Source organism: Saimiri boliviensis, chromosome 1 (genome assembly GCF_048565385.1).
Source record: "Saimiri boliviensis isolate mSaiBol1 chromosome 1, mSaiBol1.pri, whole genome shotgun sequence".
NCBI classification, from domain to species: Eukaryota; Metazoa; Chordata; class Mammalia; order Primates; family Cebidae; genus Saimiri; species Saimiri boliviensis.
Window position 1 is genome coordinate 159,209,962 of NC_133449.1, and position 18,669 is coordinate 159,228,630.

The window sequence follows — 18,669 nt, forward strand, 5'->3', positions numbered from 1 at the left end:
ATCCTCCCTTGAACTTTGGAATTCACAGCATGGGACAGCCAGTCTGGGAAGTGACAGGTGGAGGCTGACAAAGAAGGGCCCTGTGCTCTGCTAGGGGGCAGGATGGGGCCTCAGCTGGGCCTTGCGGGGCTGCCTGGTGGCAGCTCCTCCATCTCGGGGAATTCCCCTCCTGCCTAAAAGTCAGCTCAGCCCAGCCCTCCTTCCTGCAGAAGCACAGTGAGCCGAGGAGCGTTCATCGGGACAGCTGCCCCCAGTGCACATATCCTCATATTCTCCTGCCCTTCCCCAGGTGAGTGACCAGATGGGGGCGGGTGAGCCAGGACAGGGGAAAGGGCCCACCGCACAAGAGAGCTGGGGCCACCAGACACCCCCAGCTCGGTGCCAAGAGCCACCTGGCCTTCCTGGTCCTGCCAGCCAGGGTCTGCTGCTCCCAGCCCGGCTTGCTCTTCCCACCCAGGTCTCGAGCTCCCAGCCCCTGCTCCTTGCCCAGCCTCCTTCTCCACCGCCTTCTCTCCCCCATCTCATTTCCTCTTCCTGCCCCTCTTCTTCTGGCGCTGCCTTCTTGGCCAGTCTTTTTCTTTCTAGTTGTTACTAGCTTTTCCAAAGGAAAAAGAAAAGCCTATTTTTGTCTTCTTCCCTCAAGAAAAGGGAAGTGTGCAACTGTGAACATGGATGTGGGTGTCTGTGTGTGTGAGAACGTGTTGTGTCAGATCCCTGAAGTGCATCTGTGTCTGCATGGGTGTAAGTTGGTGACTGTGTGTATTTGTGTGTGTGTGTGTGTGTGTGTGTGTGTGTGTGTACAGTCTGTGTTTGTGTGTGAGTGTGGATTTTTGACGGGGAGGGTACAGGTGTGTGCTGGGCACTTCAATAGCCTACGGCTAGATAGGAAGAGATCAAGTATCGATGCTGCCTCTGAGGGGAACGCTTAACACTGGAGCAAAAGGATCTCTTGATCTCTTGGTTCCCTCCTGCCTGCTCTGCTCCTAGGGCCACTGGGCTCTTTTGTGGTGGAACCTTTAACAGAGAGCCCAGGACACAGGGAGTGGGCAGAGGGCTAGCAGACACAGCTGATGCAGCTTCCTCTTGGATCACAGTCCAGATTTTCGCTTAGAAATTCTATTTATTTTTAGTTTAATTCTACTTGTTTATATTTAAATAGTCCCATATGGCTCTTCAGAGTCTGGGAGCTCTGACAGGGCAGGAGACGGGTCTGATTTGTCCACTCCTGTATCCTCAGTGGTCCATAGATGTTCCCGTAAGGATGAGGAAACTCTGGAACCAGGAACGATGAAGAAAGCCCAGCTCATCTAAACAGCCCTCTTCATCCCTTCCCAGGGCATCTTTTCACAGCCCAGGGAAGTCCCTGGCTAGGAGAGGCAAGGAACAGAGGCCAAGTCTGATGGTGGCTTCTAGGCTACAGAGGAATGGAAGGAGAGCCGGGAGGGGCCATAGAAGAAGAAGGTGTGGGAGAGGAGAGGGAGGACAGTGGGTGGGACTGAAAGAGGATTGCTCTTAGGGCCCTGTTAGGGCTTCCCGGGATTAGGAAATGCTCTGGTTTTGTGGGTCTACTTTCTTGAGAGGCTGGGCCGGGCTGGGCCTGGCTGACTTGTTCCTACTTCCAGGAGGATGACAAGGAGCAACCCTGGATGCAAGCCCAGATCCAGCTTGACACCCTGACCTGCAGACAGAGAGGCCAGGGGGAGAGAAGCTGGAGTCAGGGGACCCAGGGCTCCTAGGAACTGTGGGAGGGGCCTGGCTAGGCCACGTGTGTGATGAGGCTGGGAATTTCCCCCCATGTCACTTTGCCCTTTCCTCTCCTCCAGTGGTGCCCTAGAAACTGAAGCGTAACAGGCAGGCCCAGGGACACAGGGAAAGTGGTTGGGATAGAGAAAGGGGAAAATGGGAAAGAGTCTGGAGAAAAGTCAGTATCAATGCCTTGTAGACCCAGCTCCCCAGAGGACACTGTGATGTCTGGGGCAAGCTGCTCTCCAGCTCCGGGACTTGGGGTCCTCCTGGGAAAAGGAGAGAAGCAATCACTACTGCCTCGTAGGATTGATGATCATAATGATCATCACCACCTTTCACTAAGGCCAAGCCCTGTGGCATTTGATTGTCACCACCCTGTGAATCGGGTACAGTTATAGTCTTCATGTCATTGATAAAAGAAACCGAGGTACAGAGTTGTAACTGTCAGGGCTGTGATTTAAGCACAGAGGCCAGAGCCCACACCTTATCCTCTGCATGACGGTCTCTTGGGAAATGGGCAAGTTGTGGGTATGTAATGGTTTCATTCACCTTAAGGTGCTGAATGAATGTGAAAACTTCTGAGGATACAACTACCTCCTCATGTAGGTATTTGGGAAATGAATAGAATCTAAAATGTCTTCTTAGGCTATGGAGAGAAGCTGGGACCGGCCGGGCGCGGTGGCTCACGCCTGTAATCCAAGCACTTTGGAGGCCAAGGTGGGTGGATCACCTGAGGTCAGGAGTTTAAGACCAGCCTAACCAACATTGTGAAACCCCATCTTTAAAAAAAAAAAAAAAAAAAAAAAAGAGAAGCTGGGACCATAGACTCTGCTCATTTACTTACTTCTTACCAAAAACTGCCACAATTGCCTGAACAATTTTAGTCAATATCATGTGCTTGACATACATCATCTCATTTATATATCACCAAAATATCTCTCTGATATACACATACACCCAGCACCAAAAAGTACCTAGAATCCACTGGAGGATTTTACACTCCTGAGATTGCCTCAGGCCATGGGTCTAAGGAAGGGACCCAGGGCTGCTCTTTTCCTAGTTCATTAGCTGCTCCCCCTGAGTTCCATTCTCCCCTAGCCAAGACCCTGATTCACTCATTCTCCTAATAGAGTGAGGCATGTGCTTGATTTAGATGCTCCATTTCCCATCAGTAGGGTATGTGGAAATAGCAGTGTGCTGGGAGCAGGGTACTTGGGTACTGTCCTGAGTATGAATCACAAAGTCAGTGTAAGACCTCTTGCAAGTCCCTGCCGCTCGCTGGCCTTTGGTGTGGCTCCAGCCCTACAAGGAAAGACTGGGTTGATTATTTATTTATTTATTTATTTAGAGACAGACTCACTTGTTGCCCAGGCTGTAGTGCAGTGGCACGATCTTGGCTCACTGTAACCTCCGCCTCCCAGGTTCAAATGATTCTCCTGCTTCAGCCTCCTGAGTGGCTGGGATCACAGGTGCCCACCATCATGCCTTGATAATTTTTTGCATTTTTAGTAGAGACGAGTTTTCACCATGTTGGCCAGGCTGGTCTCAAACTCTTGACCTAAGGTGATTCACCTGCCTCGTCCTCCCCCGACCTGAGTTGATCATTTCTAAAGACCCTTCAAGCCTGGCATTCTGAGTTCTGTCTTGCTAGCAGGCAAGACTTTGGAGCATGATGCTTAAGAGTGTTAAGAGTTTAAGAGCCTGGATCTTCATGTTCTGGTTACTTGCTGTGCTGTAAGACCTTGGGCAAGTCATCTAGTACCCCAAAGCTTTAGTTTCATCTGAAATGTGGACGATAATGGTACCGACCCCGTAAGCTGGCTGGGAGACAAATTATGTATGAAAGCGCAGAGCTAGCACACAGCAAATACTTCATACATGTTATCTTTTAATGCTTTTATTACGCAGCCTCTGCCCCTCTTCTGGCACTTGGTTTAGAGTTAAATTGGTTATAGATGGATTTTTTGTTTTTTATTTCCTTCAAATGTGTATTTGGGTCTGACTCTGTAGCTACCTCAGTAGAGGCGGTGGAGGAGGGAGTAGCAGAAAGGAGATTGAGAAGTTGTGTGCTTTCAAACAAAACCAAATAAAACAAAACAAAGGCCGTTTGATTCTCCTTCTGGGTGGGGCTTTGTGCGAGTGGTTGTCATTACTCTGGAAGAACAAGAGGTTGCCACCTGCCTGAGTCACTCGGCCCCAGTCGCGCCCAGCTTCTTGACTTGGAAATCCCCTTCTGGACCAAGGGGTAGCAGGCAATGCCAGGATACGGGGCCTGTCTTCCATTCCTGCCATGCCCCAAGAGGCCAGGGTCTCACAGAGGACACGTATGGTAGGATGGAGCCTGGCAAGGTTGCATTGCTGAGTTTAACAGCAAAGCTCTAAGCGATGCATGCAACCCACATCTACACATCACTATCATTTCTCGAATGCCTACCGTGTACTGAGACTTGGGCTTTATTTGTATTATCCAATTTAGCCTCACCTGAGGAATAGGTATATTATCCCCCATTTTCCAGACAGAAGTCTGAGACTTAGAGGGGCCACCCAGGTAGTAAGTGGCTGAGTAGGGACTGGAATCCCATTAGTTCAGTTCACAGCCTGTGTTTATGACAGTGGTGAGTTTCTGTAAGAAAGTAAGAAAAATCATGTCATTGTGAAGACAACGTGGTACAGTGGCCGAAGCACACGGGACTGGGAGCCACCGCCCTGGATGCCAATCCTGGTTGTATCACTCAATGAGTGTGGCCTACAGCAAGTCCTTTTCCAGATAGAGGCCTCAATTTATGTATCTGTCAAATAGGGGTTTGTTATCAATGGTCTCCATGGCCTCTCTCATGGTGGAATGCCCTGAAGATGAACCAAGGCTTAAAAGAATGTAAGGGGTGGGGGCAGTCATGACTTTGAATAAATGAATTTTCTCACAAATAGCAACTGTTAAAAAAAACGCATCCAGAACTAGGAAATCAGACAAAAAGATGACTGAGTGACATTTTTACATCATGCTTGAGAATTCCCAGAGGGCACTTTGAGAAATGATCCGGTCTACCCAGCTCTCTAAGGCCAGATATGTTACAAAAACAGCTGAAATAGGGTGGAAACAAAATGGGAGTAATTAGAGACCTGCCATTTTTAAGTAAATTTCAGTGTTCAGTGAGTAGAGGGTGGGGGTGGAGAAGACGTGGGTTTGGACTAGGAGGAGAGCAGGAAGAAAACTGACCTGTGGGGGCCTGATGGGTGGAGATGATTCATGGGAGCTGCTATGTGAACCAGGGCTGCGATTGTTTCTCTGTAGGATCCCCCAGTGGTGACACTCCGGTGTTCTAGTGTTTGCATTTTCCCTCCCTCCGTCCCTCCCTTTTGAATCAAGGCTTATGTGTAATTCTTTTCAAAAAGGGAACTGGAATGAACATAGTTTTGAAAATCTGGTAACATCTTTGAAGTAACTGAAGGAACCCTAGTATGTTGCAAAGCCTTAAAGGAGAATCCCGGATTAGGCATATAATTTGGGCGAGTGTGTGTGTGTGTGTATGTGTGTTCACTCGAAGTCACAGTGATTGGTAGGTCTCTCTTCTGTCAAATGAGGGTGTGTATTAAACAGTTCCCCAAATCCTTTCCCCTAATTCTTTTTGAGGATGAGGGCCTGTCAATGACTAAGTTTTGTGTCTTTTGCAATAACTTTTTCATAAAGCTATATTTAGTTTGAAGAGCTGTTCTTTACTCCAAGGTCAGGCCTCCCACTTCTCGGAATTAAAATTTACCTTTCTTTTTGAAACTAAAAGGATAAGCTTTTAAAAAGCTTTACTAGCCTTAAAGCAAGTTTCCGTTTCTTACCGGTGTAGGAAATCTCAGTCTGTTAGGATTATCTAGCAGGGTGGAAGAAGGCCTCTGGATTTGCCCACCTGGGTTTGAATCTTGATTCAGCCCCTTACTGAGGTCATTTAACCTTTTTGTGCCTCAAATATTTCAGAAAAGGGAGTAAAACCCATTTCACTAGGGTGATTGTGGAAAAAGAATGCATGCAAAGCATCTACAATGTCTGCAGCAAAGCGTTTACAATGTTTGGAGCAAAAAGTGTTTGCGGTAAGAGTCTTGATGGGTCCTTTCAGCTCGGAATTTCTACAGCTTTGCTAAGAGTCCTGCAACGCCCTGGACGGAACTCTGGGGGCCCTGAGCTCCAGCTCTGGCTTAGCGCCAACTGCTTACGTGCCTTTAGGCAGGTCCCCTGCCCGCTCGGGCCCACGTTCCCTAGGGCGCAAGGAAGGGGCTGGGTGGTCTCCGTGGCTCGTCTCCGCGGTGAAATTCCGGCTTTTAAGGTGGCCCCAGGCCTCCGCCCGCGGCTTCCGGCGCGGGGAGTGCAGCGAGGGGCCGCGCGGGCCTGGGACGGTGGCGCTAGGGAGGTCGCCCCCCGAGGGGAAGGACGCCAAGGTGCCTGCCTGAGACGCTGCGGGATCCCCGAACCCCGGACAGCCTGTGTTTACCTCGCTCGGTCCCACCCCTGGCGGCCGCGGGCCCGCCCGGAGCGCGCGGCACGATTGGGCGAGCGGCCTGTCAGTCTCCGGGGACTTTCCCAGGGATGGGGCGGCCGAGCCCGGCCCCCAGCACTTCCTAGTCCCACTGCCCCCGCCCAGGAGCCCGAGGAGTGCCGGAGCCTGGCCCGGGCCGCCGCCCGGTCCCTGGACTCGGGGCTGGACGCAGCAAGCGGGGCGCTGTGTCCCCAAGCTCCCAGTCCTCGGGTAAGCCTGCCTGGCCGTTACAGGGATGGAGGGGAGGAAGGGATGCCGGGCCCAGATCGTCCCGAGCCTCGGCGGTGGCGGGACGCGAGCTGGGGAAGATGGCCTGTGCCCAGGGGCCCGGCGCGCGAGGTCCCGAGGCGTCTCCGCTAGCGACCAGCCTGGGCTGCGCGGGGACTCCCTGCTTGGGGCTGGGGCTAGTGGGGGCCGCGCGTGCGCACTGCGCGGGGCAACGCGCCTGGGAACGGCGTGGGGCGGCTGCACGGGGCGCAGACCCTCCGGGTGCTGGCGACGCTGCTGCGGTCGGGGGGTGTCCATCGTGTGGAGACGAGCTGCCTACGCGGCGTCAGGAGTTTCGTATAAAGCTGTGGAAGCAGTGTGCATATGTCACGAGGAGGAAAATAATAATTTTTACTGGGCGCTTTTCAAGTGCTCATCTTAACGCTACAAGTGTATTAGTCTTACTTAATTGTAACTTCCATCCTAAACATTAGCATTGTTATTATCTCCATTTTATAGTTCAGGAAACCGAGGTACTTGGAGCTTGAGGTCACACAGCTGTGAGTCGGAAAGTCAGATTTGAGCTCAAGCATTTGGCTCCGGAGTTCCTACCATATAGTTTCGGTTGAACATATTTTGCATGCACATTGTTGGAGACATTTGTGTGCATGTGCAGAATAGATGAGTTTCCAGGAGTGGTTCTCAGGTTGGAGTTTGAAGGCTGAGCTTTCCACTGTAGGACATTTGTGTGCACATGTGCATTGTACGTTCATTAATTGTGTGTATAAGAGCAGAAAGGAATTTTGTGCGACTGGGTGAGAGATTGTGTTTTGGTAGGGGGAGGGAGGGACTTTTGTGGATGATGCAGAAGAATCAGCAACGTCCTTCCCCACCCTCTTGCGGAATCACAGTATAGGGAAATGTGTAGATTCCTAACGCATCATTTTTTTTTCTCACAGTACCGTCAAAATGGAATTTAATCAGCACTTACTCATTTTCCAAACAATGGGTGTGATCGAGGGGAATTTGGCATCTGATGAGAGGTCAGAAAAAGGGACTCAGAATTTTTTTAAAAAATCCTTGACGAAGAAAGGTAGCGTTGTATTGGGAGGGTAGAGTATTAATTAGTATAAACTCAGCAACCCTGTAGTGCTCCCTATTTTCCAACAGAAGAAACTGAACCAGTGAAAAAACTGATAATGCTAATACTAATAGCTTACTATGTGCTAGGCATAGTGCTTTACATTCAGTATCTCATTTACTTTTTTTTTTTTTTGAGATGGAGTCTCATTCTGTCACCCAGGCTAGAGGGCAGTGGCACCATCTCAGCTCACTGCAACCCACCTCCCAGGTTCAAGCTATTCTCCTGCTTCAGCCTCCCGAGTAGCTGGGATTACAGCCACCCGCCACCACTCCTGGCTAATTTTTTGTATTTTGAGTAGAGATGGGGTTTCACCACGTTGGCCAGGCTTGTCTCAATCTCCTGACCTCAAGTGATCCACCCACCTCAGCCTCTCAAAGTGCTGCGATTACAGGTGTGAGCCACTGCACCTGGATTCACTTAATCTTTGTTTCTTTCTTTTTCTTTTATTTATTTTTTATTTTTTAAGACGGAGTCTCGCTTTGTCACCCAGGCTGGAATGCAGTGATGCGATCTTGGCCCACTGCAACCTCTGCCTCCCGGGTTCAAGCAATTCTCCTGCCTCAGCCTCCTGAGTGGCTGGGATTACAGGCATGTGCCATCATGCCAGGCTAATTATTTTGTATTTTTAGTGGAGACGGGGTTTCACTGTATTGGCCAGGGTCTCGAACTCCTGACCTTATGATCCACTCGTCTGAGCCAGACGAGTGGATCATAAGTACTGATCACTTAATCTTTCTAAAACTCTATTAGTAGCCTTAATTTTCAGATGAGGAAACTGAGGCCCAGAGAAGGTTGACTTTCCCAAGACTAGCAACCCTTGAATCCTAGGCCCTGTTCCCTTTCCACTGACCACGGCTGCTGTCCTGGCTGTGTCCTGGGAAAATAATGTGATCAGGGACTGGCACTTCATGGAAGCACTTGATTATGCTCCTCTGGAAGCTGCCGCTAAGAGTGTGCTATGTTCTACACCCTATGTAACCATGTGTGTCTCCTAGCCTTGGGTGTTCCCATAGATATGGCATAGCACTCATGCTGAGGGTTGATGCCTGCCCCTGGATATCCCACCAGGTTTTTTGGGGCCCCAGGAAGCTGTGGGGTCTGACTCATACCCTTACCCCCAGTGCTGCCTGTGACTTGGGGCCCGGATGTCCTGGTTGGGTCAGGCCGACCTGATTTGAGTGAGGGAGTGTTGCAGGAGGTTGTTTGTCTGCCTCTCTCTCCAACCCACTGATTACTGTTTTACTCCTGCACCCGCTGTGATTTGGCCACTCCATGTGGGCCTGCTTTTCCCCCTCCAGCAAGCCAAGCTTGTTCTCATCCTGAGGCTTTCCTACGTGCTGTTCCCTCTGCCCAAACACCTTTCCCCAGATTTTCCCATGGCTGGTTTTTCCTTATCAATCAAGTCTCAGCTCAAATGTCACCTCCTCAGAGGGGCCTTCCCTGCTCTTTTTATGCAAAGCAGCCCCTTTTTTCACTTTCTGTCACATGACTATTTTATTTTTCTCATACATGTATTATGCTATGAAAGAATCTTGTTTATTTGCAAACGAGAAAGCCTAGGTACAGAACTTAGTGTTTGACAAATTGTTATTTGTAGTGTTTGTTTATTGTCTTTCTCTTTTCCTGGAATAAAAGGGGGTGAGCAGAGGCCTCTTTCGTCCCTGGGTGTATTTCTGCAGCAGCAGAAAAATGCCTGATAGATGGCTCTTCTGAGTTTGTTCAATGAATGAGCAGAATAATGGCACGTTTCCCAAATGAGGAATCTAAGGCCTACAGATGAGAAGGCAGGACAAGAACCAGGGTCTGCTCTCGCAGCTCTCTCCCAAGCATCATTTCCTGATGGCTCCCGTGTGCAGTGCTGTGCAGGGTTCATGATGCACAGGTGCATAAGGAGCTGGCCTTGCCTTCCAGGAACTTTTGGTCAAATGGGGGAGACGTGCTGTGAGTGCTACCCGAAAGGCATTATATGCCAGTAAGTGCCAAATGAGTCAGATTGGCATAAGTATAACTGGAGTGCAGAGTAATTTGGGGGCACCAGGTGGTTGGGGGGAGGTTTTCTGGAGGGAAGTGACTTCAAGATCAAGCCCTAAAAAAATGACAAAGTCTTGGGACGCTGAGGCTGGAGGATCACTTGAGTCCAGGAGTTCAGGGCTATAGTGCGCTATGCCAATCGGGTGTCTGCACTAAGTTTGGCATCAATATGGTGACCTCCTGGGAGTGAGGGACCACCAGGGAGCGGGGAACCACCAGGTTGCCTAAAGAGGGGTGAACTGGCCTAGGTCGGAAACGGAGCAGGTCAAAACTCCCGTGCTGATCAGAAGTGGGATCGGGCCTGTGAATAGCCACTGCACTCCAGCCTGGGCAACATAGCAAGACCTCGTCTCTAAAAGAAAAATAAAAATGACGAAGTGTCGAGTGGAGCCTGGGTCTCTTCTGGAACTTAGGAGACTAGGGAGACTGTCTGGAATCAGCCTCTCCTAGGTTGGGAGAATTGACCAGTTGGCTTGGGAAGAACCCTAAAAGATTTTGATACCAGACATAGAAATGTTGATTTTTCTCCTTAGCAGCGTTGGGAAATGGTCAGAGCAGTTGGTTCATAAACTTGAGCGTGCATCGGAATCCTGGGGGTGGAGGTAGAGGGTGGTTGTTAAACACAGATTGCTGGGCTGCAACTCCAGAGCGTCTGATCCAGTGGATGGCGGTGGTACCAGTGCCGCTGGTGTGGGCTGCTCCTTGAGCACCACTGGGGAAGAGCACGATTCAGTGCTTGGCAGACCTGGGTAGGTGCTGCATCTGCCACTCTGGGCCTGTGCGTCCTAACCTGTCAGCTCTGTATGACATCAGTGCTACCTCCTAGAATAGTGGGAATTAACGGGACAGTGTGTGGCAAGCACTATGGCCAACAGTATAGGGCCAACAGTGTGGTAAGTGCTCAGTAAATGGTTGCTGCTATTATCGTTATTGATGCTAATCCTGAGGTTATTGACGGGATTCCAGTAGAAGATGAGACTGGTTTGATTTTCTTTGCTTTGGATAACTTGCTGTTAAGGTTTGAATGTGTCCCCCGAAAGTTTGTATGTCGGAAACTTAATATCTCTGCCTTCATGAATGGATTGTCAGCTCTGCCTTCATAGATTAATGTCACTATCTCAAGGGTGGGTTAATTATAAAAGGGGCCAGTTTGGCCAGTACTCTCTATTTCGATCACTCGTTTTTACCTTCTGTCTTCTGTCTCGGTACGACCCTTGCCAGACAGTGATGCCATGCACTGGGACTTCTCATCATCCAGAACCATGAGCCAAATAAACTTGTTCTTTACAAATTGCCCAGCCTGTGCTATTCAACAGAGTAGTGGCAGAAAGCAGACTAGGACACTTGCCTTCAACCCTCTGCCACCCTGTGGACCATGCGGTGTCCTCTCTGGGTGAGTTGTCCTTTGCTTTGTCTCTTTGGAGTGGTGGAAACTCAGATGTGGGAGGGGCCTGGAAGACATCTGGCCTGAATTCCCTCAGCAGCCCCAGCACTCCTCTGCTTGACCCCGATCCTTGGGATCAGGGCACTCTCCACCTCATACCGCCCCTTCCAGTGTTGTTTAGACTTGTTTCTTTGTGAGCCGAAGTCAGCTGGGGTTCTTCCTTTCTCACCTCCATCATTTTCCCTCATTGCTTACCTGACCACTGTGAGGGAGGGAGGGAGGTTGGGCAGTAGCATGGTGTGGTAAGAGAGTGTATAGTGGCCACCAGAGGACGGGGCACACATTTCTTCTGTGCCACTGCTGTCCCATGCAGCTCTGGGCACGTCTGTTCCCCTTTGCTGGCTTTGGTTTCCCAGCTGCAGAAAGAAAACCTTTCACTGTCTGGTATCTCAGAGCATTGTCTTCCACATCTTAAAAACTCCGTAACAACCAATGATTGGGTCACCCTCTGTCTTTGGCAGGCCCCAGTTTCCTTCGGGGCCCGGCCTTGCTATGTCTGCCCTCCTAGATTCTTGTTTCTATGCCCCCATGTGCCCGCCACGCCTCCTTGTGCCTGCAATGCCTGCCCCTCCTATCCCTGGTCATCTGTAGGGAGCATATCTGGGGATCCTCTAGAGAGTTGCTGCAGGAAGGCACAAGGCAGCTGGGAGCAACTCCCCTTGTTCTCTGGGGTGCACAGCTCCCAGTCCCCAGAGACAGACCTTGGCAGTCACCATGACCATTGCGGGAAGTTCTTGATGATTTTCCCATGACTGGCCCAGGACAGTCACTCTTCCGATTGGAACAGATGACTGGTGAGCTGGCTCTTTGTCTGAGAGCTGCTCTCTGGGCAGAGCTGAGCTCTTCTTTTCCAAGGACCTCACCCTGAGGCTGTTTCTTGAGAGGAAGGAGCTCTGTGTCCTGGAGCAGCTACACAGTGGACGAACCGGGCAGCCCAGGCAGGGGTGTGTGTGTTGGGGGAGAAGTGGGTGTAAGTGTGTGGGTGCTGTGGGAGTTGTGTCACCAAAGAGTCAGGCTGAGAGGCCAGGGAAGGTGTGGGACTGCCCCATGAGTCAAGGGCCTTTGGCTCAGTCTCCACCCACTCTGCAGAGCACTGACCAGACTCTCCGCTGGCCTCAGGCCACACCTCCTTTGCCTTCATCACAGTCAGCTTTGGCCCCGGTCTCAGGAGCTCTGGTCCCTCTCCACCCCTACTTCTGTCTCTGCAGGTGCAACTCCTGCCTGATCTGGTCCCCAGGAAATTGGCAACATAGACTTTTAGAAAATATTGCCCTAAGCACATGAACACCAGAACAGAAAACCAAATACTGCATTTTCTCACTTATAAGTGGAGCTAACTATCAGGTACTCAGGGACATAAAGATGGCAACAGTAGACACTGGGGACTACTAGAGTGGGGAGGGAGGGAGGCAGGGCTGAAAAACTATTGGGTACTATGCTCAGTACCCAGGTGATGGCATCAATCCTACCCAAGTCATGCAGTATACCCAGGTAACAAACCTGCACACATACTTCCTGAATCTAAAATAAAAGTTGAAGCAGAAAAAAATAAAAGCAAAAAAATACAGTAAAAAAGAAATAGAGAAAAAAATTAAGGCATCTCTCAGATACAGAGGGTAACATTCAGGCACCTGTGTGCTCACTCATCTGGTAGGAGAAATAACACATTTTCCAGTCCCCTGAAATTTCTCCTTCATCAGCCCCCAACAAGAAACAAGTGTTCTGAATTAGTGAGGTTTTTTCTTGCATTCCTTTAAAGTTTTTTTTTTAAATAAATGTGTGCATCCCTAAATAACACACAGTATTTTTTTTTTTTTATGTTTAAAAATGTCATTTAGGCTGGGCGCGGTGGCTCATGCCTGAAATCCTGGACTTTGGGAGGCAGAGGCCGGTGGATCTCTTGAACCCAGGAGTTTGAGACCAGCCTGGGCAACGTGGCTAAACTCCATCTCTGCAAACAATACAAAAATTAGCTGGCTGTGGTGGCATATGTCTGTAGTCCCAGCTACTTAAGAGGCTGAGGTGGGAGGATCACTGGAGCCCAGGAGGTGGAAGTTGCAGTGAGCTGAGATCATGCCACTGCACTCCAGCCTGGAGGACAGAACGAGACCCAGATTCATCCATGTTTGTATCTCCAGCTGTGGCTCATTCCTTTTTCACTGCTGTATAGTATTCCCTGATAGGAAATTGCCACAATGTATTTATTCATTTTCCTCTTTATTTTAGGTAGCTTCCAGCCTTTTGTTGTTAACACAAGACATCTTTGGCTTTTATCTGAGTATCTCAACCCCTATCCAGCCTTTTTCTTTCTAGCTCTTTGACAGCCATTATTCCTCCTATCTGGGTAGCATTTTCAGGTTTACAGAGAACTGTATGGTTTGTACTTGATCCTTACATTTCTGTAGGGAGAAACAGGGAAAGTGAGGCCTTCTCACTTTGAGAATGAGGGTCGTTCGGGAAGGACTTATAGCCAGGATTTGAATCTGTGAAACCCTTCTTCCACCATATTTTGTATAAGTGGAATTCCCCAAAATTGGCATCTTACCTCTTGCAGGCAGGGGAGTTACAGGGTTAAACTCTCGTTTCAAGCTGTCCTCCCACCTCTACCTCTGGAATAGCTGGGACTGTAGGCATGCACCACTCCACCCAGCTCACTTAAATTAAAAAAAAAAAAAAAAAAATTAAAGTCTCCCTCTAAAAACATTACCAAATAACACATGATTATTGGGGGGAAAATCCCCCAAAACTCAAGCAGTACAAAAGGTATAAAGTAAAAAAGGGACAGTTGTCCTCTCTCTCCTTCCTTTCCCATTCTTCTGTCCCTACCATATTTAAAAATTAATTTTATAAATGCATAAGAACAGGACTAGATTTCCCATGTGAAGAGTTAAAATAGCATAGGTAAAATAAAAGTTTCTTTCGATTTTACTTCCTTACCCAGGTCCTTATGTAGAGTAGTCTAATAGTAGCAGTTTGGTATCTATCCTTTGAGACTTTTTTCTTTTCTTTTCTTTTCTTTTTTGAGACAGTTTCACTCTTGTTACCCAGGCTGGAGTGCAATGGCGCGATCTCGGCTCACCACAAACTCCGCCTCCTGGGTTCAGGCAATTCTCCTGCCTCAGCCTCCTGAGTAGCTGGGATTACAGGCACGCACCACCATGCCCAGCTAATTTTTTGTATTTTTAGTAGAGACGGGGTTTCACCATGTTGACCAGGATGGTCTCGATCTTGTGACCTTGTGACCCACCCACCTTGGCCTCCCAAAAGCGCTGGTATTACAGGCGTGAGCCACTGTGCCCGGCTTCTTTTTTTTTTTTTTTTTTTTTTTTTAAGAGGCAGAGTATTGCTCTGTCACTCAGGCTGGAGTTCAGTGTCATGATCATAGCTCACTGTAGCCCGAACTCCTGGGCTCAAATGATCCTCCCACCTCAGCTTTCCAAGTAGCTGGGACTCCAGGCATGTGCCATCACATTGGGCTAATGTAAGCAAATTTAAAAAAAATAAATAAGAGACAGGATCTTGCTTTTTGCCCAGGCTGGTCTTGAACTCCTGGGCTCAGGCAGTCCTCCCACCTTGGCCTCCCAAAGGCCTGGACTTCCAAGTTTTTTTCTATGCACATGTAAGATTTTACATTACATATATATATATATATATATATATATATATATATGTTTACATATACATACACACATAGTTGTATGTTTTGAAAATAATATCACCCTATTACACATTTAAATCTGTACTTTGCTTTGTATTTTATGGACATCTTTCTGTATCATTGCAAAGCAGTCTACTTCATTCTTTTTGATGGCTATATAGTATTCCATCAAATGAATGGTAATTTTGTTTAACCAGTCCCCTTCTTGATGGACATCCAAGAATGGCAAAAAATGTCTATTATAAAGCATGTGGCAGTGAACGTCTTTGTTCAGCTTCTGTGTGTACTGATGCAAAGATCTCTAGGGTCCTAGATAGGGGATTACTGAATAAATCAGTTACTTCTGCCCCCTTAGGTAACTTGCACCTCCTCAAACACAGCTTTTTTTTTGAGATGGAGTGTCACTCTGTCTCCCAGGCTGGAGTGCTGTGGTGTGATCTTGGCTCACTGCAACCTCTGTCTCCCAGATTCAGGTGATTCTTCTACCCCAGCAGCTGGGACTACAGGCACATTGCTACCATACCTAGTTAATTTTTGTATTTTTAGTAGAAATGGGGTTTTGCCATGTTGGCCAGTGGTCTCAAACTCTCGACCTCAGGTGATCCGTGTGCCTCAGCCTCCTAAAGTGCTGGGATTACAGGTATGAGTCACCACGCCCAGCCCTCAAGCACACTTTTCTACACAAGACCTTTGTTCTCACCAGTTAGGCATACATGCAGGTGGTTGTCATTGAGAAAGGACATTCTTCAGGGGTTGACTCAGCTGTAAGAGAAGCAAACGTGTACCAAGGCTGCCTCAATAGAAATATAATACCTAAAAGGGTGGAGGTGAAAGTCACTCTGCATTTGGTCAGGCTTCAGGAGAAGGCTGCCGGTTCCAGGTGTCCTCAGGGCCAACATGCCAAAGAGGGGCATCTTGTTCCTTATTCCAGGGGACCACAGAGGGCAGAGCAAGGGCCAGCGGAAACAGAACTGGGAGCAGCTTAACTATAGCCAGTGCTGGCTACCCCAGGAATTGTTTTGGGGAGGAAGTTGGTGAGATCTGGTTTGCTAAAGATGGCCAGCTGGAGTCCCTGGGCTCCTCAGAGGACTGGGTAAGCACAGGATGGAATGTCCTCTGAGCTGCCTTCCAGCCTGAGATTCTAAACCCTGTTGACTGCAGGTGATGAGGGGCAGGCTGCCACCTGGTTACATTTAAAGCTAGAGACATGTAAAGGCAGTGGCTAGGAACTTGGGGCATGTTCTGGAGAACTGGAAAGCAGGTCTGGTTTCCTACCCCTGATCCTTAGCCTGCTGCCTCTCCAGGCAGTGCAGAGCAGTGGAAAGGGCGCCAGGGCGTCGGGGCGCCGGTATTGGAATCTGACAGATTGAGGCTGCATTGTTTGTTCTACCACTAACCAGCTGTGTGTTCTCAGGCAAATGACTTAGCTTCTCCGAGTCTACTTCCTCATTCATTTAGCCGAGTCAATTGGTTTCCTTGCTGGAAAGCATGGATGATAATTTCCGTCTCTGTGTGTGTTACAATGCAGCCCAGCGCCTGGCATAGGGCAGCACCTAATGAACTGTCACCCTCTCTCCAGCTTTAGTTAGGTGCTTTCTCTTTTGCAGTGTGAATTCTGGCTTCGGTGTTCAGTGGATGTGTGTAGCCTGGGTCTCGGAGACTGAGTGGAGACAGTGGGGCTTCCTCTGTGTGAGACTCAGGGAGGGGAGGACAAAGGACATGGGAAGATGTGCGCCATTTGAGGAACCCAGATCATGCTTCGCTGGAGCCTGGTATAAATTAGGCAGGAGGGACCTGGAAGTGGGCTGCAGACGTCAGCGGCGGGTCTCTGACTGCTCTCAGGGAGGGGACAGCACTCATGCAAGCCCTTATGGGAGGACTGATGGGTTAGAGAAATCCACGTGGGCCTTAGAAGGGATTGGAGCTCGGGATTGTAGCCTTCTTAAGCTTAGAAGATTAAAAAAGTAGTGATAATAAATTTCAGATTCTGAAATGTTAGAACTGGAAGGGGCCTTAAAGATTGTCCAGTGCAGCCCCCCATGTTATATTATTACTGTTGTTGCAGCTCCCTCTCTTTACGTAGCTGAGGCCCAGTGAGGGTTAAGACGTTTGCTCTAGTGTACCTCGACTCGCTCCCACAGTTCCGGAGCCCCAGCTGTTTATATGAGACTCCATGCCTGCAGCCTCTTTATTGCTCAGCTGATTGCAAGGACGGATGAATTAAGTCTGAGCTCCTTATTGGTGAGGATGCCAGGTCGGGTCCTTGAGTACACATTATCCCAAGCAGGTGCTGTGCCCTCACTGATGTATGAACCTGACAGCCATCAAGAGAACCCAGCCCGGTCCTTTTCTCTTTTAAATTAAAGACTTTATTTTTTAGAGAGCATTTTGAGGTTTACAGCAGAATTGAGAAGAAGGTACAGAGATTTTCCGTATGCATCCGCCAGCCGCAACTGGTATAGCTTCCCGCGTTATCCACATCCTCCACCAGAGTGGTAGATTTGTTACAGCTGATGAATCTACATTGACACCACTGTCACCCAGAGTCCATGGTGTACATCAGGGTTCTCTCTTGGTGGTGTATTTCTATGGATTTAGACAAATGTGGAATGACCACCATTACAAGATTGGAAAGAGTGGTTTCACTGCCTGAAAAATCCAGCCTAGATGGACCTGAGGCTTCAGTTTTCCCGGCCTGGAAATGGGTGGGGGAGGACTGGAGGTCATCACAACACAAATATGAGGACAATTTTTTTGCTTACGTATGCAATGTGATATCACGGCGTCTCACTTCCTCTCATCCTTGGGTGGAATTGCAGGATATTCCCCTTGACAACAGAGGAAATGAGGCTCAAATTCCCAGTCGTTGGTGAGCGTGGTATCGTGGTTCAAGGGCTTCTTACAGTTACATCTTCACTAGCTATGGTGTGCCCAGGCACCCTGCTTAACCACAGTTAAATGGTGATTTGCAGGCCACTAGAAAGTAAGTGGAGGCCAGAACCTAGCTTACTGAGCTGACTGAAGAGCCTAAAATACCCTGTTAAAGGAAGGAACACAGGGGTGGGGGTGGGGGGAGGGGAGCCTTGGCCCTTAAATCATCTGGGCACAGTTGTGGGGTTGCCTCAGCCTTTTTATTAAGCACCTGATGTGTGCCAAATACTGACCTAGTTACTCTATAGTCTTATTATTTTGGAAGTCTTATAAAACAAAGGTGTGTTTCTTGTTAAATCAGATAATCAGGAAGGACCGCCTAAAGTGGAAAGTGAGAATTCCCTTCCAACTATACACATATTGTTTCATTTAATTTCTTTGATCTTATATCAGGTCAGTTCCATTATTACTCCTGTCTTACAGAGGAGGCAGCTGAGGCTGAGGAAAGGTGAATGGCTGGTCCAAGGTCTCACAGCCCGCAGGGTGCTTGCAAAGTTGCCCTTGAGCACCTGCCCTGTGTGGACCTTTCTTCCTGCCTCCAGGTCTGCGATGTTTCCAGGGTGCTGGTTCCCTCTCTTTCCTCACTTTGCTGCTAGCTCGTGACACTTGGGTGTCCTCGATCCTGTGGCCAGCTTTAGCCATCGCCCAGTTTCCATGTGGCCCATGCTTCTCCCCTTGCATGAGAGGGAATGAGCCCATGGTCCCATACACAGCAGAGTAGACACTAGAAAAGGCCTCTCTGACGTTCTGTTCTATGCCATCTTTCCTGGAGACCCCTTCCCTATACCCCCTCTGCCAGCCTACCTGCCAGTATCCCTGGTAGCCCTCACCTCTGCTGGGGAGGTGGGTGTCGGCCTCCATGACCTTCCACCTCCCCATACCAGAGATTTGCTACCACTTTTCCCACTGGGCCAGGGAGGGTATCATCTGCTCCAGGGTCGCAGAGATAGCTGGCCCCAGGATGCAGCCGGTGACCAGAGGTATT

The 18,669-nt window shown here is 49.1% G+C and overlaps 1 protein-coding gene across 8 annotated transcripts in view; it reads left to right on the forward strand.

The window, feature by feature from the left end:
- The first annotated feature begins 207 nt into the window (after nt 1-207).
- Nucleotides 208-18,669, forward strand: part of TNIP1 (TNFAIP3 interacting protein 1) — a 61,785-nt gene continuing 43,323 nt past the window's right edge. For 4 of the 8 annotated variants that reach the window (XM_074379049.1, XM_074379053.1, XM_074379061.1 and 1 more), the window contains exon 1: nt 208-289. The gene's annotated coding sequence lies outside the window, so the exon portion shown is untranslated. Of the gene's footprint in view, nt 290-6,320; nt 6,480-18,669 lie in introns of those variants that run through there. The other 4 variants (XM_003934033.4, XM_003934035.4, XM_039469289.2 and 1 more) reach the window with 2 other exon arrangements.